This window comes from Scyliorhinus torazame, chromosome 21 (assembly GCF_047496885.1).
Source record: "Scyliorhinus torazame isolate Kashiwa2021f chromosome 21, sScyTor2.1, whole genome shotgun sequence".
Lineage (NCBI taxonomy): Eukaryota > Metazoa > Chordata > Chondrichthyes > Carcharhiniformes > Scyliorhinidae > Scyliorhinus > Scyliorhinus torazame.
In genome coordinates this window covers 95802744-95828683 of record NC_092727.1, presented here as the reverse complement: position 1 = coordinate 95828683, position 25940 = coordinate 95802744, and the positions used below count along the sequence as shown (strand labels likewise).

The 25940-nt window shown below is 47.1% G+C and overlaps 1 protein-coding gene across 3 annotated transcripts in view; it reads right to left on the bottom strand.

The window, feature by feature from the left end:
• LOC140398424 (neurexophilin-1-like) overlaps nucleotides 1–25940 on the bottom strand; it is a 130814-nt gene that overhangs the window by 62964 nt on the left and 41910 nt on the right. The window contains exon 2 of one of the 3 annotated variants that reach the window (XM_072487097.1): nucleotides 21223–21393. The exons of the other annotated variants lie outside the window; for them this stretch is intronic. The gene's annotated coding sequence lies outside the window, so the exon portion shown is untranslated. The remainder of the gene's footprint in view (nucleotides 1–21222; nucleotides 21394–25940) is intronic. 3 annotated transcript variants of the gene reach the window in all.

Below are 25940 nucleotides of genomic sequence, written 5' to 3'. Positions count from 1 at the left end.
GTGCTCGCGTTCATTAACAGAGGGATTGAATTTAAGAGCCGTGAGGTGATGATGCAGCTGTACAAAACTTTGGTAAGGCCACATTTGGAGTACTGTGTACAGTTCTGGTCGCCTCATTTTAGGAAGGATGTGGAAGCTCTGGAAAAGGTGCAAAGAAGATTTACCAGGATGTTGCCTGGAATGGAGAGTAGGTCTTACGAGGAAAGGTTGAGGGTGCTAGGCCTTTTCTCATTAGAGCGGAGAAGGATGAGGGGCGACTTGACAGAGGTTTATAAGATGATCAGGGGAATAGATAGAGTAGACAGTCAGAGACTTTTTCCCCAGGTGGAACACACCATTACAAGGGGACATAAATTTAAGGTGCAAGGTGGAAGATATAGGAGGGATATCAGAGGTAGGTTCTTTACCCAGAGAGTAGTGGGGGCATGGAATGCACTGCCTGTGGAAGTAGTTGAGTCAGAAACATTAGTGACCTTCAAGCAGCTGTTGGATAGGTACATGGATTACGGGAAAATGATATAGTGTAGATTTATTTGTTCTTAAGGGCAGCACGGTAGCATTGTGGATAGCACAATTGCTTCACAGATCCATGGTCCCAGGTTTGATTTCGGCTTGGGTCATTGTCTGTGTGGAGTCTGCACGTCCTCCCCGTGTCTGCGTGGGTTTCCTCCGGGTGCTCCGGTTTCCTCCCACAGTCCAAAGATGTGCGGGTTAGGTGAATTGGCCAATGATAAATTGCCCTTAATGTCCAAATTGCCCTTGGTGTTGGGTGGAGGTGTTGAGATTGGGTAGGGTGCTCTTTCCAAGAGCTGGTGCAGACTCAGGGGGCCGAATGGCCTCCTTCTGCACTGTAGATTCAATGATAATCTATGATTAATCTAGGACAAAGCTTCGGCACAACATCGTGGGCCGAAGGGCCTGTTCTGTGCTGTATTTTCTATGTTCTATGTTCTATGTCAGGACAGTCACCAGGGACTGCCAAATCTGCGCGGAGTGCAAGCCGCACTTCTACCGGCCAGAGAGGGCGCACCTGATAAAGGCTTCCCGTCCCTTTGAACGCCTCAGCATGGATTTCAAAGGCCCCTCCCCTCCACCGACCGCAACACGTACTTCCTTAACGTGATTGACGAATACTCCTGGTTCCCATTCGCCATCCCCTGCCCAGACATGACCACAACTACCGTCATCAAGGCCCTCCAGGGTATCTTTACACTGTTCGGTTTCCCCGCGTACATACACAGTGATAGGGGGTCCTCCTTCATGAGCGACGAACTGTGTCAATTCCTGCCCAGCAAAGGCATCGCCTCCAGCAGGACGACCAGTTATAACCCCCGGGGAAACGGGCAGGTAGAGAGGGAGAATGGAACGGTCTGGAAGACCGTCCTGCTGGCCCTTCGGTCTAGGAATCTCCCAGTCTCCCGCTGGCAAGAAGTCCTCCCAGTGGCCCTTCGCTCCATTCGGTCGCTGCTCTGTACTACCACAAACCAGACACCTCACGAATGTCTCCATGTCTTCCCCAGGAAGTCCTCCTCCGGGACCTTGCTCCCAACCTGGCTAGCGACACCTGGACCCGTCCTGATGCGGAAACATGTGAGGGAGCACAAGTCGGACCCGTTGGTCGAGAGGGTCCACCTGCTGCTTGCCAACCCCCAGTACGCCTACGTAGCGTTCCCTGACGGCCGCCAAGACACGGTCTGCCCTCGGAACCTGGCGCCCGCCGGAGCCCCACGCGCACCCGCAGCATTGCCCCCACCCCCACCCTCCCCGCAACACCTGACCGGAGGATCAGTACTGCCGCCGCCCCTACTCAGCATCGAACAGGCACCGACGCCCCCTACAGGCGCCCCTCCTCCCTGCCCACTTTTCGCCCCAACAGCGCCGCCTAGGGGTGACAAAGCTGCCAGGGTGGAAGACACCACGTTCCCGGAGCCACAACCACCGGAGCCTACACCAGGATCATCGCCGAAGCCCAGACGCTCCAGAAGGACGACCAGGCCACCCCATCGTCTGATTGCTGCACCATAAAACAATTAAAACTTTCTCTGTTACCCTCGACATCATGGTACCTGCAATACCTGGTCCTACCATGCAAAAGGCGACAGTAACACTGGCCATCACCCGGCTTGGTCCTTTTTTCTAACAGGGGGTGAATGTGGTAATACCAGGTATTGAAGTACCTGAGAGGTGGATGCCCATTGGCTCGACCTAGGAGTCTACCATTGGCTAACGCACATATCTCCGCCCTGAGAGGTGGGGTATAAGAATCAATGCCGTCCCAGCAGCCTTCACTTTCTGTGTCGAAGCTGCTGGGTACAGTTCTAGCTGATTAAAGCCGATTAGTATGACTCTCTTTGTCTCACGAGTAATTGATTGTGCATCGGGGGGGGGGGGGGGTGCTAATTTTCCCCCCACCCCCTCTAAGAGCAGTAACGGGATGATTCTCCTGCGGAGCTAACTGGCTACCTGGATAGGGAGGTCCTATCCGTGCTGAGGACTGGACCTCTTTGGCAGACTGCGCCAGAAAATTGAGTGCACCAAGACAGCTCGTCGATCCCAACCCACCACAATACCAGACAGTTCCTGGGCTTGTCCTATTCTGAACATGGCATTGGGTCGTGGGTTGGTGGGGGAGGGGGGCTGGATCCAGGAGAGGTAGCGTCTCAGACAGCAGTTGAGAAGCAGGGATGACAAGTAATTTATCTGTCAGTCCTGACAGCTGATATAGCTGGGACAGCCAGCTGATACAGACCTGAACATGCACCGTGTTACAGGTAAGATTTTCACAACAGGGGGCTGAGTTGGCGGCACTCTGTGGGAGATGTTGCAGATGTGGAAATAAGCAACCTTGGTGATTATTAATTTGTGCGAAGTTAAGAACAACTTTGAGTTCACCTTGGCAGCACTTTCACCTCTGAGTCAGAAGGTTGTAGTTCAAGCCTTATTCCAGATAAATCAGGCTGACAATTCTGCCAGATCATTTAGCTGTGATGCTAATCCCAGACCCATCTGCCTGCTCAAGAATGGTACAAAAGATATTAATGAATCTCTTTGAAGAAAAATTGTGGAGGTCTTTCAGTGTCTGGGCCAACATTTATCCCTCAAGGATCCCTCACCAGGTTTTATTCCACTCAGGCACTTGGCAGTTCCCAGGTGTGGAAGTCTCATGCATCAAGAGATGCCAGGCAATCAGCGGCTATTGGTTCTATTGAGTGAGAACATCAGTGGGAATTGGCGACTACTGCAGGTACGACACCATCCAAGGTCTATGATTGATGCTGGAACACAGCCGCAGGTGAGTGATGGCAGGTTTGGGGAGTGGGGTGTGCAGTCACATGGGTGGGGATGGGGGTCATGAGGGTGGGTTGGGTTTGGCATCAAGGGCAGTAGGTGGCTCTTTGTGAGCTCCTCCCATTCCCAATGCCAGGTCTCTTGATTTTGATTTGATTTGCTTTATTATTATCACATGTATTAGTATACAGTCAAAAGTATTGTTTCTTGCATGCTGTACAAACAATGCATACCGTACATAGGGAAGGAAGGAGAGACTGCAGAATATAATGTTACAGTTATAGCAAGATGTAGAGAAAAGATCAACTTAATACGAGGTAGGTCCATTCAAAAGTCTGATGGCAGTAGGGAAGAAGCTGTTCTTGAATCAGTTGGTACGTGACCTCAAACTTTGGTATATTTTTCCTAACGGAAGAAGGTGGAAGGGAGTATGTCCGGGGTGCGTGGGGTCCTTAATTATGCTGGCTGCCTTTCTGAGGCAGCGGGAATTATAGATAGAGTCAATGGATGGGAGGCTGGTTTGCGTGATGGATCGGGCTACATTCACGACCTTTTGTAGTTTTCTGCGGTCGTGGGCAGAGCAGGCTCCATACCAAGCTGTGATACAACTAGAAAGAATGTTTTCTGTGGTGCATCTGTAGAAGTTGGTGAGGGTCGTAGCTAACATGCCAAATTTCCTTAGTCTTCTGAGAAAGTAGAGTCGTTGGTGGGCTTTCTTAACTATTGTGTCGGCATGGGAGGACCAGGACAGGCTGTTGGTGATCAGGCACTGTCGACTTTTGAAGCCCAGCCCCCCTCACCCCCACCACTACCACGCCCCCTTCCCCACCTCAGGCGCCTACACCACACAGGTTTACTCGTCATACTCCGTGTGTGGCAAACTCCCTGCCCACTACTGTGTTAATGCCAGTGGAGGCAGGATGGGGTCCTTAAGTGGGCATTAATTACCGCTTCATAGCCATTAAATAACGACAGGGTGGGGTAGGCCATTCTCAGGTCTTGCTGTCATGAGCTTAATTGGCGTGGAGGCAGGAAGATGATGAGGTCCAATCCCGCCACATAAACTTCCACCTGATTAAATGCCCTTTGCCATCAAACTTGCATTGACGTTGGGGGTGGGGGGTTCTCTAGATTCTGCCCATTGGTCATTTGTAATTCAAAAAGTTTAACTTTGTTTAATAAAATATTAACAATATTTCTTCAGGTGCTTTTAGACTACAGAAGTGCAATCAGCTGATACACGCAAGCATCCCCTATTCACAACCGAGTGTAGTCACATTTAGATTCAGTGTTTCTTTGGAGGGTTTTTGATCTTATAGACCAGATCTTAGGAGCGCTACGAAAGAGTGTCCCTGGTCCCCCTTTGAGCAAGCAGGAAAAGGAATGTGCAAAGACAGAACAATCGTGACAAATTGGCCAAGGTACTGTCACGACCCTCTGGGCTAGTGCATGGTCAATTCCAACCCCACTTGACCCAGAGTCGCAACACAGGTTTTATTTAAATATTCAAGGTCCATGGTTGAGCCCAATAAACTGCAGTCACCAGTTTTTTTACAAGACAAGTAACCTTTTAGAATGTAATTAAATGGACAGAAAATGTAACTGACTATCTACTACCCCTTTCCCAATCCCCTTTCCTAAATTGCCCCATTCTCTACGCACACAGGCAAAGAACACAGAGGTGAAAGGATGGTGAAATGTGATATGGTACGAATTAAGTAATGGCATGATGGGAAAACTGGTCAATGGGAAGACTGGTCAAAAGGTTTGATACAATATAAGAAAGGCTGAAACTACTCATTCCAGCTCCCCAGGCCCAGGTAAAGAATGCTGCCCTAACCATTTTCAGACTAGTATGGCCGTAGGCCAACTCTGCATAAGTTGAAGTCTGAAAAGATCAGCGAAGGTCGAGCCATTCCAAAACACAGACCTCGGCAACTCCTGATAAAACTAACTCGTCATAACCCAGGGCCGTAGGAATTTAAAACAAGATAAGTTCAGGAAGAAACAAGTCTATTCCGACCTTTCAATGTTCCCTCCAAGGACTAAATTATGGTTTGAGTGATGTGACCAAATATGGTCTGTTCCATGCTTCCGTTTGTATTTCCGATCAAACTCCTGACTATACTGTTGTCACACAATCTTGATAATGATAATGTATAAATATTGAGCTAATTCTCCACGAAAGCGTGGAACTTGTGAAAGACTCAGCAGTTTTGTTGACTGCTCTCTGACTTCACGTTTCAGCCATTACTGCATGCAGTTGTTTTCGAAAATAAAGCTTGTTATTCTGTCTTAACGAGTGTGTTGAATCTTTCTACTACAGAAGTGGGAAAACATTGACTTTGACATTTTGGCGCAAGCGAGCAGTTACCAATATAATGAGTGAATTCCGTGGGGGACTGAAGAAGTGATCGAGCCAGACCCGGAGGAAAGAGACGGTCGCCGGCACAAGGTAAGATTAACCTTGGTCTCTCTCTCGGATTGGTGGTTCGACCCCTCATCCCTGACGGAAGTAACTAAACAGGTGACGGTGCTCGAATCTAAATTGTACTGTTAGTAGAGTACTTAGGATCAGGGACCCCAATTGTGGTTAGCCTTAGGTCAGGGACCTCTTATACAGGCTTAAGTTTGGGTCAGGGACCCTGCAATTTGATTTGGTACCAGGGATTTTTTTGGTTGCCAGGGGCACATTTTATTGACATTATGGAACAGAGTTTAGACAAAACCGGGGGCAATTCCCCCCTATTTTTTATGTGCTCTGAAAACCTGTCTCAAGAATGTAATTTACGGAGATTATCTGCAGCGCTGAACAATAAATTGGGTAACGATATTTGGCCACTAGGGGGCACTTGGAACTACGATAATTGCATTTCTGCTGAGAAAATCATTCGGCAGAGAAACGCCGGTTTCAAATGGAAATCTTTAATCTCAGAGTGGAAGAAGCAATCCACTAAGCGCCACGAACAATCACTATTAATGAGTTAGAGAGATAACGCCCGTAGAAAAGGGATTGATGATTGTGTGGATGGTAAAGCAAAAAATTGGGACACTTTAAAATTGGAATGTGAACTTTGGGATGGAAAGCATAAACAACAAGGCGAAAATAAAAAATTTCCAACCAAGAGGCAGAGAGGGCTAGCCCATCAAATTAAACGAAAGGAGGAACCTCCCAGTTGCTCTGGCATGCCGATGTTTCCCTATTCAGGCGATACGGAAGAGGAGGAGGATTTAACCCCAGGACCCCACCCTCATCCCGCACACCCCGATCCTACAATTCCACTGTCCCAAGTCCAGACTCCCCCTTATGGTCCCATTGCCAATGAAACTCCTGCTAACACATCCATCGTAGCAACACGCACTCGGTCACATACGCAAGCCGTTAATATGGAACAACCCTTCACCTCTGTTAATCAGGCTTTTCTTGATTTATCACTCCAACCCAAGGAGGAGGAAACTTTTCAGCCACCACCTCCCCCTGCAAGTTATCCCATTAGGAGTGTTATTAACCCCCACGCTGGTGATAATGATGACCTATTCATTGAGGTGTGGCAGGCTTTTAAACCCCATGAGTTATGTTTGATCATGGCCCAATGTCCCTCCTGCAAAGAGGACCCAGAGGGGTTCACTGAGATTTTGAGGAGAACTGCGACTATGTGCGGTGCTACCGCACGTGATCAATATTCACTGATTTATTCATCCCTTCCCCCAGAATTACGGGAAAGATGGAAAAATGAATTAGGACTTCATTCAGACACGTGGACGGCCTTCAGCGTCGCACACCAAACGGAGGACGATCAGCGTACTTTAATGTTCCCTGCACTAAAACGGGCTCGCCGTAAACCCGTTGACATCGCCAAACTCCTTGAATGTACCCCCATTTCTAAGGAAGATGGTCCAGAATTTTTTGACCGCTTTTGTGGCGTGTACACTCTTTACTCCGGGGACATTGCTTTCAAAGCAGACACACAATCTCCCCAATTTAATGCACTATTAATGCAGGTTTTGCCTGAACGCGTAGTATTAAAACTAATAGCATGGACTGGTCTGACAATTCTAAACCTCAAATGAAACGTGCTGTGTCTTATTATTGGAGCAATGGCCGCAACCGTGAGACCTGTTACAAAGACACTTGGCCCAAAATTAAATCCGAATTCATCCAACATCCCTCTCAAAGAAGAGCTCCTAAAGGTCAGAACTCTCAGACAGATTCACGTTACTATCGCCCAGATTGCACGGACCCTCCTGAATTTGGTTATCGCTCACAGGTTCCTTACCCCTTCACTCAACACATGGAGGATTTCGACAACGCTCTTCCGCGTCGTCCTCCTGCCAAATATAATGTCACTTGCTTCAAGTGTCAACGTACAGGCCACTACGCTAGGGATTGTCCAGCACCCCGACAACAAGGTAGATTTCAACCCCGTCGGCAGACACCCTTCACTACATCTAACCCCTACTGACTAGCCAGATCGAACTTTCCGGTCCTCTCAACAGATCACTCTGACGAACCCACTGCTACGATTTACATAGAGGGCGTGCCTATCCCCTTCCTGATTGACACCGGCGCAACTCATTCTACGCTAGACTGGACATTAATTCAGAAACATTACTTTCCCCTTTCTGATAAGCATGTGAAACTTGCTGGTTTCATGGGGGGAGGTGCTGTTTATCCGCTTACAAAGCCGCTCTCTGTTCAATTTGAGGGCTGGGAATGTTGCATCCCTTTCACGGTTACCCACGTCCTCGGTGTCAACCTGGCCGGACGTGACTTGCTGTGTCCCTTGCAGGTGGAAATTGTTTGCCTTGATAACGGCATTACAATATCAGCTATCCCGCAGGCCCAGCTTCGAAATTTTCCCCTTTTCACTACTCCACAGTGGTGGTTGGTTGATTTTGATCCCTCACACTTTTCACCTCCCTTAGTTATTCCGATCCACATGTCACTCTTTGCTACGATCATACAGGATGCTTGTCTGATTTGGAGAGCATTTACCAAGACGCCCTCGGTTCTCCACAATCCGTTTCCTTTGTTGGCCTCGCTAAGGGAAAAGAAGGGTCTGCCTTTCTTGTCAATTTACCCCAGGGCCTCTGGCGTCAGTCGGGACTTGTGTCACCCCACGTGACCCTCTCTGTGAACGAAGGCTACAGTGCCAAGTCCTTGGGATTTCTGGCAGCTGCACTACGAGGACAAGATGATCCTTTCTTTAATGGAAGTCAAATCCTACCCGAAGGCACTTTAGAATATGTTCAACGCCCATTTGTCCTCATCGGCACACTGCACCACCATCGTTCCGTCCAATCAACGACTTCTGAACTACCCGCAGATTTATGGGCGGCCTCCAAACACAATGTTGGTCTCACTAATGTCTCTCCCGTTGTTATTAAAGTTAAACCTGACATGCCCTTGCCCTCGATTTCACAGTACACTTTGCGCCCCGAGGCTGAAGAAGGAGTCTCGGTCCTGATTCAATCGTTCCTTCAACAGGGAATTGTGGTACCATGCCAATCGCCCTCTAACGCCCTGATTATTCCAGTTCCTAAGATAGGAAGACCATCCGAATGGCGTTTGGTTCAACACCTCCGACGTATTAATCAGATAGTGGAACCCTTACTTCCTCTTGTCCCAAACCAGGCGACAATCCTTAGGAATGTCCCACCGGAAGCGACTGTTTTCACCCTTGTTGATTTACAACATGCCTTTTTTGCGATACCCCTCGCCCCTGAATCACAGTATTTGTTTGCCTTTACATTTAAGGGCAACCAATACACTTGGACTAGGCTCCCACAGGGCTTCATTCATTCTCCAACCCTTTCCTCACAAGCATTGCACTCCCAGTTAGCGACATTATCAACTCCTGGTGGCTCCACCATCATCCAATATGTTGATGACTTACTTACCTTGCCCGCCCTGACTTTAATGCTAATCAGCGTGACACCATTTACCTGCTCATCCGTCTCCATTCATGGGGATATCATAGATTATCATAGAATGTACAGCGCAGAAGGAGGCCATTTGGCCCATCGAGTCTGCACCAGCTCTTGGAAAGAGCACCCTACCCAAGGTCAACACCTCCACCCTTTCCCCATAACCCCATAACCCAGTAACCCCACCCAACACTGTGGGCAATTTTGGACACTAAGGGCAATTTATCATGGCCAATCCACCTAACCTGCACATCTTTGGACTGTGGGAGGAAACCGGAGCACCCGGAGGAAACCCACGCACACACCGGGAGGATGTGCAGACTTCGCACAGACAGTGATCCAAGCCAGAATCGAACCTGGGACCCTGGAGCTGTGAAGCAATTGTGCTATCCACAATGCTACCGTGCTGCCCCTGTGATCCCCCCCCGGTAAAGTTCATAAAGGCCAACGGCAGGTCAAATTTTTGGGTGTCCTAATAAGTGTTACGGATCGCTCCCTTACTCAGGAATGCATTACTCCTATACTGCGGACCCCATTTCCTACCTCGCCCAAGCAGGTGCGAGCCTTTTTAGGATTGGTGAACTTTTGCAGACAATGGATTCCGAATGTTACTGTCCATACTAAAGATTTAACTCCGTACTCCTCTCAAAATGCTCCTCTTAAGTTTGAACTTCCTGATTCAGCAAAACAATCGTTTGTTGTTCTCAAAAGTGCCCTGGCTACTGCCCCAGTGCTAGGACGACCTATGTATGACAAACCCTTTCAGTTGTATGTTAATATTCTTGATGAATGTGCCACTGGTGTTCTAACACAAGAACCCGGTGACCGGCGTCGCCCGGTCGCCTACTATTCTACGAAATTGGATTCTGTAGCTTGGGGTCTACCTCCCTGCACCCAAATTCTTACGGCTGTCCATTTGTTAGCACAGGCAGCCTCTAATCTGACCCTTCACCAGCCAGTACAAGTGCATACCTCGCACTCTATTGTGGCTCTCCTAACGTCTCAGCAAACCCAGCATCTGACTCAAGCTCGCTTGAGCCGCTATGAGGTTCCACTATTGCAATACCCCAACCTCTCTTTTCATTACTGTTCTACCTTAAATCCTGCTGTGTTCTTCGAACAGCTCCCCAATAACCTTGCGGACCCGCCACATGATTGTTTGCTTCGGAACCACTTCCTTACCGCGCCTCGCCCGGATTTAACGGACCGGCCTATTGATAATCCAGATCTAATTTTTTATGTTGATGGCAGTTCCTCCATTTCTCTCACTGGCATCCCACAGTTGGGATATGCCGTGGTAACCGACACTGACGTGTAGGAAGCCGCAGCCTTCGAGACCCCTGTCTCCGCACAAAAAGCCAAGCTATTTGCCCTTACTCGAGCATGTATTTTGGCCACAGATAAAAGTACTAATGTTTACACTGATTCTAGGTATGCCTTTGGCGTGACCCACAATTTTGGTCACCTCTGGCAACAGCGAGGCTTTCTCACCTCTGCGGGAGCTCCCATTCAAAATGCTCTTTGGGTTAAAAATCTCCTCGATGCTATTCAGCTTCCCCATCAATTGGCAATTATTAAATGTGCTGCGCACACAAAGGGGGACACTCCTGTTCAATTAGGAAATGCCCGTGCTGATTCAGCTGCTAAGGCTGCGGCTATATCAGCCTCTCTGATTATTCCCAGTGGGGCTAATCAGGCTCTAAACCAGGTACCTGCATTAGGAATGAAGGGCATGCCACATATAACTGAAGTTCAAGATTTACATAGGGACGCCTCTGATTCCGAGCGCACACTATGGAAGTCAATGGGGTGTTCACACTCCTTGACACGAGACCTCTGGCTTACTCCCGTTGGTCAAGTTTGTATCCCGAATTCTTTATTGCCGGTACTTATTGATTATTTGCATTCTTGTACCCATCTTGGCAAGGAGGGAATGGTAAGCTACTCCTGAAAATTTGGTGGCACCCAGATTTGAATACAGCAGCGCAAACGCGGCTGGATCGATGCCTTATTTGCATGAAACATAATAAGGGTAAAGGCATTAAATGCCCTCCAGGAACCACTCCCTTACCAGATGGCCCTTTTGCCTGTATACAGCTTGATTTTATCAAATTGCCAAAAGCACAGTGCTATAAATATTGTTTAGTAATAATCGATGTGTTTAGTAAATGGATTGAAGCCTTCCCCACCACTAATTGTATGGCACATACAGTGGTGAAGTTGTTGTTAACGGAAGTCATTCCTCGTTTTGGGGTACCCAAAATGGTGAGCTCAGACAATGGATCACATTTTGTAGCTCGGATCAATACTGAATTGTGCGAAGCACTCGTAATTAAACAGCAACTGCACTGCGCGTATCACCCGCAGGAATTGTGGAAAGGGCCAACGGGACTTTAAAAGAAAAATTATCCAAATTAACTGAAGAAACTGGGTTAAATTGGCTAAAAGTATTACCCTTGGCACTGTTTCACATGCGAGTGACTCCCCATTCGTGGACCGGACTGTCAGCTGCAGAGATAGTCTATGGTCGGCCAATGAGGACTCTTTGGGATGCCCATGAAAAACCCCTAGACGGAGTAGACCTCCATGTGATGGGGGAACAAATGCAGAACTACTTGAAGCAATTAACACTTTCTCTGAAGTTTCTCCATTCACAGGTAAAACAGGCACATCTCCCAGTAACGGCAGGGACAGCCGTCCCTCGATATCTAGTGATCAAACCTGGAAACCACGTGTTGGTGAAAAACTGGGGCAGAAAGAAATGAGGACAATGCTGGAGCGGACCCTTCCTCGTACTGCTGACTACACCAAATTCCGTCAAGCTTGAAGGACGTTCAAGTTGGATACATCTATCCAATTGCAAGAAGATAGTCTCCAACCCAGATGAGAACACAGGATGAAGATCTTCATTATAATTTTTGGACTCTCTGGACTATTTAGCCTTAATGGCCACTCGGTAGTAAAAAAAACGACCTAAACGAGACCTGCCTTCCAATACCTATTTTTTATGTCATATCTTTATGCCGAAAAATTTAACGAAAGCAAGTGTTGAGTTTGTACCCACATCCCCGTCCATTCGAGGGAAGGAATACCTCTCCAATCCCTCTTCTTTCATATCGCAGAGACGGTTGAATGGATTTTACGACAAAATCAAACAGGGAGCAGGGGAGATAGGGGGGCTATGGAAATATGGAGATCTGCTGGCTATGACATGACTAAATTTTCAGCTTCGTATCAACCTACCTATAATCATGCCTTGACTCCACCCTCCCTCACTGTCCACTCGTATAATGTTCAAGGTTCCATGTGTTTTAATAAATCAGGGAAAGGAAAGTTAATGGGGCAAAGTAGGTGCAACCTTACAGTTGACTGGCAAGGACCGGGACCAGGCATATCCAACAAGGGCATGTTTAACTGTGATTGGTCCAGGGTATGGAATATAACCTCTAACATTTCATGGGGACAGACATCCCCAATCCCCTGGATGACATCAGCTAATGATTTTACGGCCTATAATGGAACCCATTTCATATGCGGCACTAAAGCATATCCATGGCTCCCCATTGATTGGACAGGATCCTGCTTTTTGGGATATGTTGTACCTCAAATGCGTCAACAGTTCTTTATGATGGCCTTTCCCTTGTACGGAACGGGCAAGGCATCCGACGAACTGATCCACATGGCCACAGCATTGGCACAACTGGCGAACGTAATGGCAGCAGAAGCCAGGGAAACTGGACAGGCACTGGCCGAGGTCTCAGCTGAGCTAGTAGCTGTCCGGACCGTGGCATTACAAAATCGACTGGCTTTGGATTATCTGTTAGCCTCGCAGGGAGGAACGTGCGCTGTCATAGGTCAGGAGTGCTGTACTTATATTCCAGATGGCTCTGAAAATATCACTAACCTGGCCGACCATATTAAGAGACAGGCTGCTCAATTCAAGAGATTGGCAGTGAATTTCATGACTATAACCCGCCGGGTTGGCTAGGATGGTTGGGTCACGGATTATTTGATTGGATCTTTAAGGCCTTCATTCTACTACTCCTAATTCTACTAGGGATAGGATTGCTTGGTTGCCTGTGTAAATGCATTTTCAAACGAGTCATGGATATACCTATTTAACTAGTTGTCATGATATGACAAAAGGAGGGAATGTGATATGGTACGAATTAAGTAATGGCATGATGGGAAAACTGGTCAATGGGAAGACTGGTCAAAAGGTTTGATACAATATAAGAAAGGCTAAAACTACTCATTCCAGATCACCAGGCCCATGGAAAGGATGCTGCCCTAACCATTTTCAGACTAGTATGGCCGTAGGCCAACTCTGCATAACTTGAAGTCTGAAAAGATCAGCGAAGGTTGAGCCATTCCAAAACACCAGACTTCGGCAACTCCTGATAAAACTAACTCATCATAACCCAGGGCCGTAGGAATTTAAAACAAGATAAGTTCAGGAAGAAACAAGTCTATTCCGACCTTTCAATGTTCCCTCCAAGGACTAAATAATGGTATGAGTGATGTGACCAAATATGGTCTGTTCCATACTTCCGTTTGTATTTCCAATCTCCTGACTATACTGTTGTCACACAATCTTGATAATGATAATGTATAAATATTGAGCTAATTCTCCGCGAAAGCACGGAACTTGTGAAAGACTCAGCAGTTTTGTTGACTGCTCTCTGACTTCACGTTTCAGCCATTACTGCATGCAGTTGTTTTCGAAAATAAAGCTTGTTATTCTGTCTTAACGAGTGTGTTGCATCTTTCTACTACAGAAGCGGGAAAATATTGACTTTGACAAAAAGGGAAAGAAAATATCAATAAAAATAAAAGGGTAAGGATTTTTGATGCACTGGGATGACTTCCAGTCAATGTCTTTCTGAAGTTCAGGCTTTGGTTTTGGTACTTCTTCTTTCTAGGCTTACGATGGTTTTCTCTGGCATTGTTGTCTGCCTTCTCTGCAGACTCAAATTCATTTCTGATTCACCGCAAAAGATTTGCCAGGCATTCACTGCTTTCAGAACAATAGAGCAGTTATTTCATTTTAGCAAGCAAGAGAGAGAGAGAGAGAAAGAGACTGTTCCTTTCACTTCCAAGGTCTAAAACACTTCTGCTAAGTTCTCTCAGAAAGCATCACGCAGGAACCAATTCCTTCCGAAACCGGTTCCTAAGGTCCTCTCAGTGCCGAAGAGTCTGACTTCTCATCGCCGTAACATGCAGCCTGGGAACACAGTGTCCTGGCATGCAGGCTGTTTCAACTTGGAGTAACACGTAAGAAATGGGAACAAAGAAATAACCAGGAAGGACCCTTACATACTTCCCCTCTTATAAGGATGAAACATCAGCACGTGGGGCAGCACGGTAACATTGTGGATAGCACAATTGCTTCACAGCTCCAGGGTCCCAGGTTCGATACCGGCTTGGGTCACTGTCTGTGCGGAGTCTGCACATCCTCCCTGTGTGTGTGTGGGTTTCCTCCGGGTGCTCCGGTTTCCTCCCACTGTCCAAAGATGTGCAGGTTAGGTGGATTGGCCATGATAAATTGCCCTTAGTGTCCAAAATTGCCCTGAGTGTTGGGTGGGGTTACTGGGTTATGGGGATAGGGTGGAGGTGTTGACCTTGGGTGGGGTGCTCTTTCCAGGAGCCGGTGCAGACTCGATGGGCCGAATTGCCTCCTTCTGCACTGTAAATTCTATGATTAATCTATGATTAATCATTGCAAGGACATTTCATCACAAGGTATGTGACACAAAAGACACATCCATTCATCCTTCTGTTCCCAATACATAAAGCTTCCCCAATCTTATATCTGCCACTTATCAGCACTTAACTCATGACAATGCAGCCGCAACAATCCTTTCCAGGAATATGCACAATTTTTACATTGAATGATTGCAACAATAAACTCCAACAGAACAATCTTGCTTTCCAATATCTAAATTTTCCACAAATGCAGGCGGATTATGGTCAGTATAGACTAGGCTTTTCTTATTATCTTTCCAGACATAAACTTCAAAATACTGAAGGGCTAGTAGCAATGCAAAGGCTTTGCTCTCAGTGGGGAAGTACTTCTTTGGCATAGACTTAGTTTCTTTGAAAATTAGCCCACCAGCCTCTGTATTCCTGACTCATCATCCTGTAGTAGCACGGCCCCCACCCCAGGTCACTGGCTTCCGTGGCCATTTTAAAGGGTTTGGAAAAATCAGGGACAGCAAACATTGGTTTCTTCCTAACTTCTTCCCTACAAGGATATTTTTTCAACATATCTATGTGGCATAATCGGTCCTTCTTCCTCTGGTCTGGTGTATTTATTCGGTGAGTCACCTTCCTCACCCTCCTAACTACCTTATAGGGGCCGCTGAATTTCGCTTTCAGTGGTGTGCCCCTGGCAACAATACCCGCATCTCATCTCCAGCTTGGAATGTTCTGGACCTGGCAAGCCCACATTTTCATTCTTCCTCCCGAACCCAGGAGATGCTGTTGGGCTACCTGACAGCCTCCTCTGAGTCTTTTCAGAAATGTGACGCATAATCCAAAATGGAGGATTCATCTTTTTGCTTTACAAACTTCTCTTTCATCAACTTTAATGGATCCCGGGACGGCATGGTGGCGCAGTGGTTAGCACTGCTGCCTCACAGTGCTGAGGCCCCAGTTTTGATCCCAGCCCCAGGTCACTGTCCGTGTAGAGCTTGCACATTCTCGCCATGTCTGCGTGGATTTCACCCCCACAACCCAAAGATGTGCAGGGTAGGAGGATTTACCGCACTAAATTGCTCCTCAATTGGAAAAAAAAGAATTGGGTACTTTAGGTTTTTAAAAAAACTTTAACGGACCCCGTACGTCATGTCCATAAACTAATTCAAATGGGTTAAACCAAATGGATTTGTTCGGTGAATCACTGAAATGAAATGAAATGAAAATCGCTTATTGTCACAAGTAGGCTTCAAATGAAATTACTGTGAAAAGTCACATTCCGGCGCCTGTTCGGGGAGGCTGTTACAGGAATTGAACCATGCTGCTGGCCTGCCTTGGTCTGCTTTCAAAGCCAGCGATTTAGCCCTGTGCTAAACAGCCCCTGGTGGCAAATAGTAAAATATCCAATCCCTGGCAATAGGCCCTAATCATAGTTTTGAGTCTGATATCTCTCCAAAACTCCCTGAGTTTGTGGGTGATGGGCAGTCAACTTTAGTTGCATGATACCTAAACTACGAAAAGTGCCTTGGAAAATTTTAGACATAAAGTTAGAATGCTAGTCAGATTGTTATTCGAAGCATAGGCCCGAGTGTGTGAAGAACTGTGTCAACTCTCTACTACCACCTTAGCTGTAATTGTTCTTAAAGGTATAACTTCCAGAAATCGGGTGGTCATATCAATGGCCATAACAATGTACTGATGCCTTGCCCTTGTGTTAGGCAATGGTCCTACGCTATATACCAAAAAACAATTAAATGGGATGGGATGCTCTGCCCCGCCGCGCCACATGTCTGCCTCACCATGCCGACGGGATGCTCTGTTACGCCGGCCGGTCAATGGAGCTTCCCATTGTGGGGCAGCCCTACACCGTCGGGAACCCCCCGGGCTGACAAAATGGAGCATCCCGCCCATGGTTCTTCAAACACTGGTACAGGTATTAAAGGTACGGGTCTAATCACATGCTGTGGTTTACCTATTACCTGGTAGGTATGGCAGGTTTTACAGAATTGCACTACATCCTTATGCAGCCCTGGCCAGAACACATGCCTGTTGACTGATGCCTGAGTTTTCTGAATTCCCACATGTCCTGACATTGTTATCTCTTGCTACTCACAATATCTCTCCACGATATTTGGGCGGTACCACTATCTGATGAACAACTGTCCATCCCTCGTCAACAGGTCTATGGGGGTGTCTTCATTTCCTCATTAGTTCTCCGTTCTTAACATCCTGGGCGGAATTCTCTGACCCCCCGCCGGGTCAGAGAATTGGCGTGGGCCGTGCGAAGTGCGCCACACCGCCTCGAAGCAGGAATGCAATTCTCCGCAATGCAGAGAATCGGCACCATTGGTGCCAGCGCGGTTGGCGCGGTGCTAGTCGGGATATGCACCGACTCTCCGGCCCGGGCTGGTGCGCCGATTCTCCGGGCCGAGCAGCCGTCAACAAAAAGCCGAGTCCCGCCAGCGCCGTTCTAACATCCTCTGAGCCGGCGGGTGCGGCTTGTGGGGGGGGGGCTCCGACCCTGGGGTGGGGGGGGGGGCCTTTGTCGTGGCCTGGCCCGTGATCGGGGCCCTCCGATCAGTGGGCCGGCCTCTCTGCCCCCCGGCCTCCATTCCTCCGCGCTGGCTCCTGTAGCCCTGCGCTATTTGGCGTTGGGGCCGCTGGGGGGAAGGGGGCCGCTGTGCATGCACTAGTTGGCACCGGTTCAACGCATAGTTCAGCCCGGGATCGGCAGCTGGGGCGGCGGAGGCCGCTCCAGCGCCGTCCTAGGCCCCTCTGGGCCGCAGAATGGGGTCCCAGAACGGGCGCGGATGTCAAAGTAAAACACTCCCGTTTTTACTCCGGCGTCGGCACTTAGCCGCCCGTTGGGAGAATCCTGCCCAATAACTTTGGAACCCCCTTAACCTCAATTTGTTTGAGAGTTGATTGTGCTAATCTATGTAACTCTGGGTCTGCCTTTTGGGTCTTAATTAATGAAGTCCTACCCTACACTTCCTTGGAATAGAGAGAATATAGAATATACAGTGCAGAAGGAGGCCATTCGGCCCATCGAGTCTGCACCAAACCACTTAAGCCTTACTTCCACCCTATCCCCGTAACTCAATAATCCCTCCTAACCTTTTTGGTCCCTAAGGGCAATTTATCATGGCCAATTCACCTAACCTGCACGTCATTGGACTGTGGGAGGAAATCGGAGCACCCGGAGGAAACCCACGCAAACAGGGGGAGAACATGCAGATTCCGCACAGTGACCCAGCGGGGAATCGAACCTGGGACCCTGACACTGTGAAGCCACAGTGCTATCCACTTGTGCCACCGTGCTGCCCACTAATTATACTCATCCTCATGGATAGTTTTAGCTATTCTGCCATCTGATTGTGGGGTGACTTTAATCTCTGGAGTTGGACTTTGTTTAGCCATTGCCCTAGTTATCACACATGATAGAAAAATATCTGGAAACTGTTCCTGTAATTATTGTGATCTTTATCTTCCCTCCGACTCTCTGTAATCATGGGTGAAGCTATAGCCTTCACTCCTGCCAAATCATTCCCCAAAAGTAAGTCTACTCTATCCACTGGTTATTTCTTAACCACTCCGACACCGACTGGACCTGATGATAAATCACAATCCAATTGTACTTTATACAATGGAACCAGGATATAATCTCCACTTATCCCATTCATAACAGCTTAGCTTTCATTGAACTCTCAAGAGAGAAAACCAAATCGCTATCCAGTAAGAGAGTTTGCGTAGTACCTGTATCCCTGAACATAGTTAGGGGTTTGGCTACATCATTGGATAAAATGGGGTGATCTTCCCCTTTGACAAAAACCCTACATATCTCTCCTCTCCCTCATTCATCACACCTGCTCATACAGCAGTATTTACTTCAAGTCTCCTAGTTCTAGCTAGAGTTACAGTCTGCCCTGTAGTATCCTTCACTTTTGTTCTCTTTTCCGAATCCTTGTTATGAACTTCAACAAGTCCCATGGGCTTTCCTTGCAACTTCCAACATGCTGAACGAACGTGTCCCACTTGATTGAAATGGTAACCCTTGGGCCTTCGAGTCTCACCTTCACCCTCGGTACCTTCTTTCCTGGTCTGAGGAGAACTCAGAGCATTTCCAGCTATCCATTCCTTACCTTGGCATCCTGCCTTCCTTTCACTATCCTACTTCTTATCCTTTTCAAAATTAGGGGGGTGATGGAACAAAACTTTAAATTTATGGATCAGCTCATGGACCATCAGCCATTATTGCTGCTTGTCCAGTGGATTATGGGATGTTGGAAATTTGCGAGGTGGATTAGCACAATCAGCTCTCAAAGAAATTGAGGCTAAAGGGGGTTATAACCCTTTGGTCTTCAATATGGATTCTTATCACAGACGTTAGTGAACGCTTAAATTCTTCTAAAGAGCATGATTTCTCTCAGAGCCTCATAGATAGCTTCAACTCCTAATGCTCATATTCACCTGTTAAAATTGTTTTGTTTAACACTTTCTAATGCAACATAAGCCTGTTCCAGCTTTTTCTTTAACTTCCAAAACTTTTGCCTATATGCCTCAGGAACTAATTCAGATTCATCTTTTTTTATCTCATCATAGTCCCTAGACACCCCCTCTGACAGGGAAGCATAAGCTTCCTACACCCACCCCATCAGCGACATTACTGGTTCCCTCACCATTTGATTTGTCGCTAACACGAGGAAGTTGCTTTTAAATGATCCTTCACCACTCACTCTCAGTCAACGCACAAACATGGCAGCAGGCAGACCTACTCTTCGCTTTGGGGATGCCAACCTGGCCAGGCTTCGCAACGCAGTGGATGAGAGACGGGCCACCCAGTTCCCCCGAGGGGGCAATGCCACCTGAAGGCAGTGGCAGTGTCTGTCAGTGCGGGCAGCATGACAGGGAGGACCGCAGTCTAATGTTCGAAGAAGACCAATCACCTCCAATGAGGGGTGCAAGAGTAAGTTACCATCTCTCTCCTGGCATCAGTTATGCCTGCCACCTTGCAAATTCCCAACCCCCAATCCACTGGCTGACACCTTGCACCCTCCCCACATCTGATCGTCAAGCTTATTCCTCAGAATCCCCCAAGCCCTCCCACGACAACCCCTTCATGTCCAGGTGCGGAGCCCACACATGCTACCTGCTAGATCCCCCCCATCCCGACCCATCAAGCGTGAGGCTCACAATGCCCTATTTTTGTCCCCGAGGAGAAGATAGCCCATAATAAACGGGAAGGTCTAAGACGGACGGGGGGGGGGGGGATTTGAGCCCTCATGCCCTATGAGGCACGGGCCTTGGAAATTGCGAGGTTGACCGAGGAGAGAGCAGTTACCGACAACGGGATTGGCCTGCATAACAGAGGTGAGGATCCACTGCCTCTTCATCCAGATGACCTGTGAGTTGTTCATGCCAGGCAAAAAAATGATACCTCCCTGTTAGTGACCACATGTCCACTCTCCTACAGGATCAATATCTGATTAGGCTGGGCCATTCTGAGTCGTTACCAAACCCCCACCACTCACGAGAATACCATAGCGGAGACCACAGAGGAGGCATCGCAGCTATCACTCCAAGGGGATAGCCTTGTCCGGAAGTTTCTTTAATTGCTCGCAGTGATCTGTGGGATTGCCAATCTTGGATGTTGTTCCTGGTTGCATTTGGGATCTTGTCCTCAATGCAATAAGACTATATGGTGGTTGAGGAGCTGAAATGGATCTGATTTGTCCTTTGTATGTAATGACTGCATGGGACCTTGGATCCAAACAAATTATTGCCACCTCGACTGGTTACCACGTACCTTCTGTGGGATCCTGGATGCAAACTTGTTGTGCCAATATAAACAATAGATAAACTTGGTAGATTGGCACTGGTCTATCAAACATGAGCTCTGCTTGTGATGAAATATTTGCACATAAAGGCGTTGCTCTCAGATGTAGCATTGCTATGTGTGAATCATGCTTAGTCTGTCCGTATTTGAGAATTAGGATTCCACTGTGCAAATTATCCATTCGACGAAGCCAATAAATCTAGAGTAATGAGTAGAGGGTGTAGTGTAATCGATACTCCACTTCTCACACATATCCTGAAATGGCTGACCAATACATTGTGGACCATTATCTGTAATGATCTCTCTAGGCACACTAGATTCACTCAAAATAGCACTTAGAGTGTGCGTGGCAGTTGTCCTTGATGTATTGCATATATACATGGACAGAAAGATTGAAAACATCAGAGCTGTGCGTCTGCTGTGTTCTGGCCAGGCTGAAGTGAAACTGAATCTAGATCACATGGCACACTTACCTAAAAGTGATGCTATCCCTTAAAGGCATATTACAACACATAGAATTTTCAGTGCACCTAACCCCAGACATAGAAAAAGTGAAGAGGGCACGGTAGTCGCCATTATTGTTGTGGGAGGAAAAGGCTGCATCAGTGCGAAGAATGCCATACCAAAAATGCGGAATGCTGTTCCTGCAAGAAGAGAGGCAATTTTACTCAGTTTGCAGTAACAAACAGCTTTCAACAAAATAATTAAAGGAGAAACAGCTAAGATCAAAGATGTTGAATGCATTCAAGAAGTTGAAGAAGAAAAAGGACAGAAATACCATTCTTGGGAGAAGTTACAGGAATAACGGTAACTATTGGGAGGGTAGATATTATGGCCAACAGACATAAAAACAACTTTCAATCAGGACAGTGGTTAAACCCAGATTTCTTCATCTGAAAAGATGATGAAATGGAAAGCCTTAAGGAAACCAGGCAGAAGATTTCCCTGCAACAGGTGACAGAACGGGACAAACATGAGCAAGGACCAGGAAAGTTAGTATCAGAAATGCGGGAATATAAACGGTTGCACAAGGAGTTAGGCTATGCTCAGGAAAAACTGGTCAGTGAGGGAAAGCAACTTCCATTGGGCAGCATGGTAGCACAGTGGTTAGAACAATTGCTTCACAGCGCCTGGGTCCCAGGTTCGATTCCCGGCTTGGGTCATGTCTGTGTGGAGTCTTCACGGTCTCCCTGTGTCTGCGTGGGTTTCCTCTGGGTGCTCCGGTTTCCTCCCACAGTCCAAAGTTGTGTGGGTTAGGTGGATTGGCCATGCTAAATTGCCCTTAGTGTCCAAAAAGGTTAAGTGGGGGTTACTGGGTTATGGGGTATGGGTAGATACGTGGCTTGAGTGGGGTGCTCTTTGTAAGGGCCGGTGCAGACTCGATGGGCCAAATGGCCTCCTTCTGCACTATAATTCTATGAAATTCTATGATATGTATTAATGAAAGATGAGAATTGGTGAAAGCACTGGAGTGCCAGTCACAGAAAGTACAACACTTGAATGAAGACTGGAAATATCTGAATGATAATCTTGTAGCAGCAAATGTAACAAAGACAGATCTGTAATTAAAATTTGATAAACTTCCAGTATCAGAAGTTGCAATTAAATGTTGTGAGAAACACCTTAAACTGGGAAGGGAATTACTGATGAATTGGAACAGTTGACTGGATGCTAAATTAAAAACCAAGACAGATGAACTGCTGCAACTTTGTTGTGAAAAGAGCAATGAAATTCTTGAACTCTGATTAAATCTGGAGGATGAAAAGAATGAGCATTGTGCAAAAAGAACTGCTGGTGGTATCCTCATTTCTATCCAGATCATGGGAATATCTTTTCTGAGGCTTCTGTTTTCATCCCCGTCCAAGATGTTGGATAATGTAAACAGTATTTATTAGAGTCAGAGACTTGATTGATTGATTTGATTTATTGTCACGTGTACCGAGGTACATTGAAAAGTATTGTTCAGAGTACAGACCAGACAGTTCGTACCATACATGAAATAACATAGGACATACAAATACACAATGTAAATACATAGGCACAGGCATCTGGTGAAGCATATGGAGTGCAATACTACTCAGTAGAGAAGATGTGTGAATAGGTCAGTTCAGTCCATAAGAGGGTCACAGGAGTCTGTTAACAGCAGAGAAGAAGATGTTTTTGAACCTATTAAAGCGTGTTCTCAGGCTTTTGTATCTCCTGCCAAATGGATGAAGTTAGAAGAGAGAATACCCCGGATGGGAGGGGTCTTTGATTATGCTGCCCGCTTTCCCAAAGTAGCAGTCAATGGATGGGAGGCGGGTTCACGTCACGGACTGGGCTGTGTTCACGACTCTGCAGTTTCTTACGGCAGTTGCCATACTAGGCTGTGATGCAGTCAGATAGGATGCTCTCTATGGCGCATCCGTAAACATTGGTAAGAGTCAATGTGGATGCGCCGAATTTCCTGAGGACGTATAAGCGTTGTTGTGCTTTCTTGGTCATCACGTCGACATGGCAGACCAGGACAGATTATTGGTGATGTGCACACCTCGGAATTTGGGGCAGATGTATAAAGAGATCTTGCGGGATGCCGTGATCTGGAACTCGCATTCGTTGAGCAAGATCCGGATTAACTATTTAAATGAGCCATTAGGCCGATTTGAATATGTCAGTGCCCTATGCTCCCAAAGCCCGGGAACTATTGGCTGACCTCACCATGATACCGTTTAGTATTGGTCTATACAAACGTGGAACAAGTGTAGTGGCACCTGGGGGGGGGGGGGGGGGGGGGGGGGGGGGGGCTCCCAGGCCAGCGGAAGCACCCGGGTGATCGGGCTCTGGACAGGATGATATCCTGGCACTCCTGCTGGCACCTGGTCACCTTGGCACTGCCAGGCTGGCAAGGCACTGCAAGGGTGCCAGACTGGCAGTCCCAAGGTGATTTGTGCCAGTTTGCCCATGCCAGGGATCGGGTCCGGGAGTGCCCTTAAGAGGTAGGGGGAGAGAGGGCTCGAGGACCCCCGAAGAAATAACGTGGGGCAGTGGAGGGGTCTGGAGGCTGTAGTGGGGTACCCAAGGGTGTGATCTGTTCCTGCGGCCTCAGCGGGGCATACCCCACCAAAGCCAAAAGAAACGTCAGAGACACGTTTCTTAGCGGGTTTGTTCTTGGCACTGTAGGCACAGAGAAAGATCTTGCAATATGCGCCCAAAACGGGACTTTATTTATTGCGTGTTCAATTGCACCCACTGTCTACACATCAGTGACATAAGATCACATGATAACAGAGGAAGGAGTGAGATAGTTCTACGTAGAGCCTCGTGCTGAGTCTATATTGTACACAGTTCATGTAATGTTTAAAAAAAGGCAAAGTTAACCAACAGCCGTGTTTCCAGCAATATTGGTTAATCCAGATCCATGACTACCATACCTAAGACCCACAGTGATGATAACAGATATTGGTTGTGGGTATTGACACAAAAGTGAAATCAAAATGAGTTTTAATGTTGTCATTTGAATTCAGTTACGTCTAAAAGCAGCCTGAGAAAAGGTGTTGGGCCTTCAACTTCTTATTCAATGAACCAAACACAGATTTCAGACAGATGCCCTGGGAGAACACAGGGTTCCCTAACCAGTACAGGTTGAGCATATGCACACTATGCGGGACCCTTTAGGAATTGTTCCATGTCCAAGCAACAAGAAATGTTTACTTGTATGCCCAGGCCCTAGTTTCTTCTTATACTATATGGTGGCATATCAATGAGAGAGAAAAAAGCACATGGGGAAACAGACATACACAGAAGGAAGGAGTGAAGTCCCCATCCGCTTGGAAAATTCAGTCATTTGTACCATCTTTATACTTGAATCTTTAAATGCACAAATCTGAGGTGGCACGGTGGCGCAGTGATTAGCATTGCTGCCTCATGGCGCCGAGGTCCCAGGTTCGATCCTGGCCCTAGGTCACATTCTCCCCGTGTCTGCATGGGTCTCACCCCCACAACCCAAAGATGTGTAGGGTAGGTGGATTTGCCACGCTAAATTGCCCCTTAATTAAACAAAACACACAAATCTACCGCAGCCAATGTGTTATGTCTACATAAGCTATATTTCACCTGACCTGTGCAACCAATTGGGACTCGGGGTGTGCAATAACCCCTGGTGAGAGAGGCTCCAAGGTAAATGGATATTTAGGGAGCAAGCTACAGCCATGAGGCTGCAGTACAATTCTTATTAATAAATAACTTTTGTGTTCACTAATGAAGTCTGTGAAAGTGCATCTTTACACTAAGCAATAATTTTATTTTAACAAATGTCAAGAACATCATTGCTGAAAATAAACAGTCACCTTAACAATTCTGATCTCTGTATCTGTTGCCACCGGTTATACACCGATATTAAGAGTCATTGCTCTATTTGGAACCGATTGGAAGTAAACACCTTCCAGTGTTACCAGCTGGCCTGTCTTCCTTAACGCATCAACCAGCTGCTTTCAAAGTACAATGAAGTCTGTCTTTAATAATTGCCATCTGGCCTGATATTCACCTGTGCTGTCTCTACGCTGCATCAGATCAACTCAAATACCTTGGGGTTATGGCAGGCAGTCTGCAGAAACTGGATTCATAAATTACCAGATGTCACTCAACAATTAAGTGAGAACAGCTAATGAGTTTCCACCTATTGGCTCCTTGTGAAATTGTTGATGCTGTGAAATATGGTGTAACTTCAAGGAGCGTTGGAACGAGGGACAGTTCTTTGAAAGCAAAGCCAAAAAATGCCTCCAGGATTTTCAGACTGTGGGTCTGTAGCACAGCTCCTCCAATTCAACAGCATCTTTCAAGCTGTCTTGGACAGGATACAAGAAAATGCATCTGATCTGAAAGGCGATCCTTCTGTTACTGCAAGCTCCCAGCTTCTTACCTTTTCCCAGACTTTCTTTGCAGAGTTAACTATTGTCATTTTCAAAATTCACAACTTTTGGGGTTATAGTCCGAGAGTTAATAAAAATGCATGAGAGGATCTGATAACGTGAAAATTTGAGGAGTTCTGAAACTAATTCTGAAATTAGTCTGGGCTAGTTTTTGGGACCCAGGTTTGACTGCTATGCAAACCGCCCATACCTGAACTGAGAGGCCTGAGAAATGATGGAGTTGGTTCTTGGGTCTCATTGACATACTGAGCAGTAGCGATATACCTCCAGACAAGTGACTCATC